The 7,156-nt window shown below is 34.9% G+C and overlaps 1 pseudogene; it reads right to left on the bottom strand.

Annotated features, from left to right (window-relative positions):
• Nucleotides 1–283: 283 nt before the first annotated feature.
• On the bottom strand, nt 284–3,162 carry LOC130939823 (probable LL-diaminopimelate aminotransferase, chloroplastic; annotated as a pseudogene).
• Nucleotides 3,163–7,156: the final 3,994 nt, after the last annotated feature.

The raw sequence follows: 7,156 nt of genomic DNA, 5'->3' as shown, positions 1-7,156 counted from the left end.
AGAAGATAACAAATGAGGAATAAGAATATAGAAACAAGTCTCAACTTAATAATTGACAAGCATTATAGATTAAACAATAATATGACAACTGCAAAAGTGTAAATGAAAATCATATCATCAGAGATGAAAACATCCTAGCCTAGGAATAGTAAAAGCACGTAGTTTTCTTCAACATGCAGGATGAACAGGAATATTGATTAGTCAAACCAAAAACCCTTTTATGAAAGCTTCAAGTGAATCATCAATCATCATGCAGTGCAAAGTGCACAATGAAGGAACCCATTTACTCAGTGCCGCATAGGAAAGAAGTTGGGGAACCAAACATCACAATCATATTTGCCTGTATGTAAGTAATGCAACCAGGTATATTCTCTAGTATTGGAGGCATATAAGGCATATACAAGCGTTGACTAATATACCGCAGAAATTAGAATCACTCCTACATAAAACTCATATACAAGCGTTGACTAATGAAATTAGAATCAAAGATAGTGCTCAAAATTAAAGCGTTGACTAATAAAAATTTCTAATAATCTTGATTATTAACCAAGTATTTTGAATTTCTAGCCGGCGCTGTCAGCAAGTCACTTCTGTAGCTTTTTTTAAATGATTAAGAAAGCATGTAATCGTGCATGAGCGACGACAAACTCTCGGATCATAAATTCTTGGACCCTTTTTCTAGGGTGTGGAAGGAGAAAGGGCAGAGCAAGAGAGGATACCTTCCATGGTGTATTGAATGGATTAGTTAAACAACTAATAAACTAAATAACTGACCTTAAGGCCATCTGGTGAAAGGTAAGCCAGACCACCAGCCTGGGAAATATTTGATGCACCACTGAAGCAAGTACATACAATTCGATTGAAGTCCTTGGCAACAGGAAATCCATCAGAAAACAACAACTGCTTCGGAATCATAGTCCAACCCAGTCAAACTCCAGTGAACCCGGCAAACTTGCTAAATGACGAAACCTCAAGGGCAACCTGCAATTTGCCATAACCACTCAGTCATACACACAGATATCCAACAGAAATCAACAGTATTCGTCAAATGTAAAAAGCAGTTTCATAGTTGAATTACAAACTTTTGGCAACTTTTAACAAAATGTTATACTAATGTTGAACAACTTTCCTGATGATATAACTTTGTTCAGACAAAATATTCATTAGATCCAAGCTACAACTTCTCATGAGTCATGCAAGAAACAAGAAACTTTCAAGGAAGGTAACGCCTATTACAATAACCAAATGCAAAAGGCATGGAACTTGTTTCCAAATAATTGACATTATCTGCATTTTATTATAAGCCATGCACTCTTAAGTATCATAACTGCAGTTAAGAATGAAGATAAGGACAGATTTTTAAACATCAAATCATAATACATACTGACCTCTTTGGCTCCGGGAATTTCAAAGATCGAGCGTGGATTGTCACCAGAGATGTACATTGCATATGCTGAATCATAGATTATTATAGACCCATTGTCCTTAGCAAACTTAACAAGTTGGGTCAATTGCTCTCTTGTTGCCGTAGCACCAGTAGGGTTGTTTGGCGAGCAGAAAAAGATGATATCTGGTCGAGAAATAGAAGACAAATCAGGGAAAAAACCATTTTCTGGGTTACATCACATGTATTTGATGTTTGCAAACTTCTCAACATCCTTCTGGTAGTAGCCAGTCTGGCCCATAATTACACTCGAGTCTACATAGGCCTGCATATTAATTAAAAGTGGCATTATTTACAGAGAATAGCTACAAAGGTCAGTCACTTGAACAGGAAACCCAGGTCGATTTTTCCCAGTTCCAGCAAAAATATTAAAAAACTATATATTTTACAAATACTATATATTTTTACAAATCTTTATTAGTATTTCTAGATAGATAATCTTAAGTGCCATAATTGCAACAATCAAGATAAATGTCAACAGTTTCTAGATAGATAAATTATATCTCGTGATTAACCACCAGTAAACAATAAGTTCAGCAAATTAGCTTTTCCATCTCTATTGTAGCAATTTGCATCATTCAAGAAGATCACTAACCCGTTCATGATATCATCAAAGCACAAAAAATCAAAGAAATCAAAAGAAGAAACAAGAAATACAGCATTCAAAGAAATCTAGTTGAAGCATTTTATCGAACATGTTGAGTGCGAAAAAATAAATAAGAGAATTCAAATAAAAATAGCAAATATGAACATGAGGATATAATCATTACGATAAATTACAACAAAATAGAGTACTAAGAACTAACAATTGCAACAATTTCAACACAACAAACATTAAGCAACAACAAAGAAATTGCAGGGGTAAAAATTATAATAGAAGAACAATTGAATACTCACTATCAATGTCAAGTATTGAGGTTGGAAAAGAAGAAAAAGTCACCGGACGGAGAATTAGGGTTTGCAATCGGAAAAGAGAGAAAAAGAAACGACGACGCAAGGACGGCGATGGCGAACCGCGACAATGAACAGCGAATGCAAACCGCGATGGTGAATGGTGAGACGATGAACGACGAACTGTAGCATGGTGAAGGTTGCTGCGTTACTTTCTCTGTTCTTCACCTCTTCTCATCTCATCGGAAACCACAGTGAAATAGTGAAATCCAGTTTTAAAAAAATTAGAAAGTTAAAAAAAATAGTGAAAGATATAGACAGAGTACCGACGCTTTTAAAATTAAGTGTATAAGTGTCACAATGGTAATTAATAGAGACCCTTAAAACAACAGTCACAAATTAAGTGTAGCTATATGTTGAATTTGGTGTAGTGTATGAAATAAATTGCATGAAAGTAGCTAGACTTACAATAGGAATGGCAGGAATAAATAGAAAATTTTCACTCTGTTTTCTTCCATAAATAGAGATCCTGTACTCAGCCATCTGAAATTTGATTTATAAATAGAAATGAATTAATATATAAGACACAAAAACATTAATAGAAAAAAGTCTATACCATGTGAATAAGTTACCTGATATTTGCTAGCTTCAAGATCTGTTAAAACTTGCTTTGTTACTTCAGCCAAAAACCTTTCTGTGAATGTGGGTACGTTTAAGCTATTGTGAAACAATAAAGCATCAACACTTTTAATACATTCAGAGTTCCTACAGCTTAAAAAAGTATACAATAGGCATCTTTCATAATCTTGAACAAACCTTGTTTTCATCTTTCATAATCTTTTAGAAAGAAGTGTACCTTATCTGCCTCAGTTTGCTTCTACACCCTTCATTATCACAATTAAGAAACATAAATATGTATATATCTACTAATAGAGATCACCATGCTACGAGAGTTAAAAAGGGAAAAAATTAACACAAATTAAAACAAGCAAGTAACCTCAAATAAGAAAAGCTTATACCTTCTTCTCTTCTTGTCAATTTTTGTTCGCTCAACTGTCAAATAAGAACACATTCAAATAATTAGAATAAAGTAACAAAATTTGGAGAGAAGAATATTAGAGAGAAGAAAATGTAACTCATAAGGTAAGGAATAAAGCTATAGAAATGAATATTTATATAATAATAATAATAATAATAATAATAATAATAATAATAATAATAATAATAATAATAAAATCATGATTTATTATTTGTAGTGAATGCACACATGCATTATCATATCCATTTTGCAACTGGCATCACAAAATGCACAAATTTTTATGAAAGTAATAGGGAACATGTAAGTAATGTGAGCAGAGGCATATCCCTAAAGTTATAACTAAACTTTGGTGGTTAATAAGCCCTGACAATTAGAAATATTAAGCAGCAATTTATTTGGAAGATACTGCTTGCAAATTAATTAAAACATTGAGAACATGCAAAAAATTGATCATGATGTAGTGGAAGAAGCGGCAAATCAGAGAATGTAAACACAATGTCATCAGAATAGCACAAAGGCTGTCGCACAGCACAATATCTTCTATCTATTCATTAACAAGAACAACCAAATATACTACTTCAGTACTATGTTATGACACTGAAATTTTCTATCAGACCTAGAAGATAACTAAACACTGAAGATGTTAAATATTTAAATAAAATAAATGCTAGTTACATGTGTAGGAGACACCTATGCTGGCAACTTCAACAGAAACAATACATTGAAAATGCAATAGCAATATATTTCCTGTAAAAAGTATGTAGAATAAACTTGGTTTACTATAGGCACTATGTAAAAAGTTGGTAAGAACGTGGAGTATGTCAATGTTGAAAAGCTATCATCAATTAAGTATTGAAGCCAAAAAAGAACAGAACAAATAAGAAGAATCATGTACCTCAATTTGCTTTGGTCAACTAATGCAATAGCAATATATTTCCCTGACAATATGAGAATGAAAATCTCTCTTCCACTAATTGATCTACACTGTAAAATGATGGAAAGGTTTGTTGACTAAATATTATAAATAAATGACAAAGTTGCTAGTGAATCAAATGTATCTAGTTGTTAGTTTCCTCAAGTCCAACAAATCTGGCAGAACACACAATTTTATTTTTTATTCTTTTTTTTTTTTGTGATAAAAACACCACTTTCATTTTCCTATTCTTATTAAAAGTGCAACTAATTTCCCACCATTCAATTAGTTCTTGTTAAAATCTAAGTATAACAATAAACCATTAATAGAAATAAATTATCCTAAAACTTCTTTTCTTCTCCAATTATATTAGACACAAAATAGTGGTTTAATAATAACTAACAAATTCAAGCAAGGAAAAATACTACCAACCACAAATGCAAACATTGAGAAAACTTACACCCAATTTCATAAGCAATTAAAGAGGAAAAGTACCTAAATCTTGTGAATTGGGAAAAGGAAACACAGAAAACAAGTTCTGCTCTTTTCCATCTCTCTCAGGAAATTCATCAAACATATAGCAAGCATAACAATACTGAAGTGAGATAATCTCTCAAGCATGTTCCTCCAACAACAATAACAACACAATTAACAGGAAAATTGAAATTGATACCTTGAGAAGCTCATTGGCTTCAAGTGTCTCAATGAAAGAGGTTGCAACATTGAGAAGCTCTTATGCCCCAAAAAAGAAGCTTTAATATCCTAAGGAGTATCTTCTTTACTGCATACCTTATCGTGGGGGATTCTGCATTATTATAATCAAATTCTTATGTGAATAAATTAACATTTAAAATGTTATCTTTTTACTTTACATATTTTAATTTTATTCTTCACGTTTAAGATAGTTAAAAACAAAAAATAGGACGAATAAAATATGAGATAAAAATAGCCCAAACATTAAGAAAAAGATAAAAACTCAAAATAGATTAGAAAACTTTAAGACAGGAAAAGACAAGAGAGTGATGAATTAGCAAAGTTACTTTGAGTGCAAGGGCAATGGCAACCCCAACAATGAAAAGAAAAAAAGGCATAACGAAATCCGCCAAAGTACATCCATCCCATGGAGAGTGATCAATCCGAGGATAAGCTCCACCAGCATCATCTACCAGTATCATTGGTGGACGAAATTGTGATCCTTATTCTTTAAGTTGCACTCCTTGTAAAATTATGGAATTTGAAATTGGCACGAGTGAACACAACTCCGTTCAACTAACCAGCAAGTGTACTGGGTCGTCCAAGTAATAAACCTTACGTGAGTAAGGGTCGATCCCACAGAGATTGTTGGTATGAAGCAAGCTATGGTCACCTTGTAAATCTCAGTTAGGCAGATAAAATTATGGAATTTAGAAAATCAAATAATATAAAGAAATAATAAAAGGGATACTTATGCAGATTCATTGGTAGGAATTTCAGATAAGCATATGGAGATACTGTATGGCTCAAGAACGTCTACTTTCCTACTGCTTCAACTCAATCTTTCTTACTCCTTTCCATGGCAAGCTGTGTATAGGGGTTCACCGTTCGACGATGGCTACTTTCTATCCTCACGGGAAAATGGTCCTCTGCGGCTGTCACTCGCATGGCTAATCGTCTGGAGGCATCACCTGGCCGAAGGCTACATCCCATCCTCGCAGTGAAAACTACGCTCACGCGCTCTGTCACAGCACGGCTAATAACTGGTTGGTTCCCGCGCCTACTGGAATAGAATCCCTTGATTCTTTTGCGTTTGTCACTAACGCCCAGCACTTGCGAGTCTGAAGCACGTCACAGTCATTCATTACCGGAATCCTACTCGGAATACCACAGACAAGGTTAGACTTTCCGGATTCCCAGGATCCTACTCGGAATACCACAGACAAGGTGAGACTTTCCGGATCCTCATAAATGCCGCCATCTATCTAGCTTATACCACGAAGATTCTGTTGGGGAATCTAAGAGATACACATTCAAGCTCGGTTGCATGTAGAACGTAAGTGGTTGTCAATCACGCGCGTTCATAAGTGAGAATAATGATGAGCGTCACATAATCATCACATTCATCATGTTCTTGGGTGCGAATGAATATCTTGGAATAAGAATAAGATAGAATTGAATAAAAGAAAATAGAATTGCATTAATACTTGAGGTACAGCAGAGCTCCACACCCTTAATCTCTGGTGTGCAGAAACTCCACCGTTGAAAATACATAAGTGAAAGGTTCAGGCATGGCCGAATGGCCAGCCCCCATGTGGTCACAAGACCGAATGATCAAAGACTCTTAATACAATAGTTAAATGTTCTATTTATAATAAACTAGCTTCTAGGGTTTACATGAGTAAGTAATTGATGCATAAATCCACTTCCGGGGCCCACTTGGTGTATGTTTGGGCTGAGCTTGATCAATCCACGAGCTGGGGCTTCTCTTGGAGTTGAACTCCGAGTTATGACGTGTTTTGGACGTTCAACTCCGGATCATGACGTTTTTCTGGCGTTTAACTCCAGACAGCAGCATGTACTTGGCGTTCAACGCCAAGTTACGTCGTCAATTTCCGAATAAAGTATGGACTATTATATATTGCTGGAAAGCCCTAGATGTCTACTTTCCAACGCCGTTGAGAGCGCGCCAATTGGAGTTCTGTAGCTCCAGAAAATCCATTTCGAGTGCAGGGAGGTCAGATTCCAACAGCATCAGCAGTCCTTTTGTCAGCCTTTTTCAGAGTTTTGCTCAAGTCCCTCAATTTCAGCCAGAAATTACCTAAAATCACAGAAAAACACACAAACTCATAGTAAAGTCCAGAAATGTGAATTTAACATAAAAACTAATGAAAAC

This window comes from Arachis stenosperma, chromosome 7, assembly GCF_014773155.1.
Source record: "Arachis stenosperma cultivar V10309 chromosome 7, arast.V10309.gnm1.PFL2, whole genome shotgun sequence".
Lineage (NCBI taxonomy): Eukaryota > Viridiplantae > Streptophyta > Magnoliopsida > Fabales > Fabaceae > Arachis > Arachis stenosperma.
This window is presented reverse-complemented; position numbering and strand designations above follow the sequence as displayed.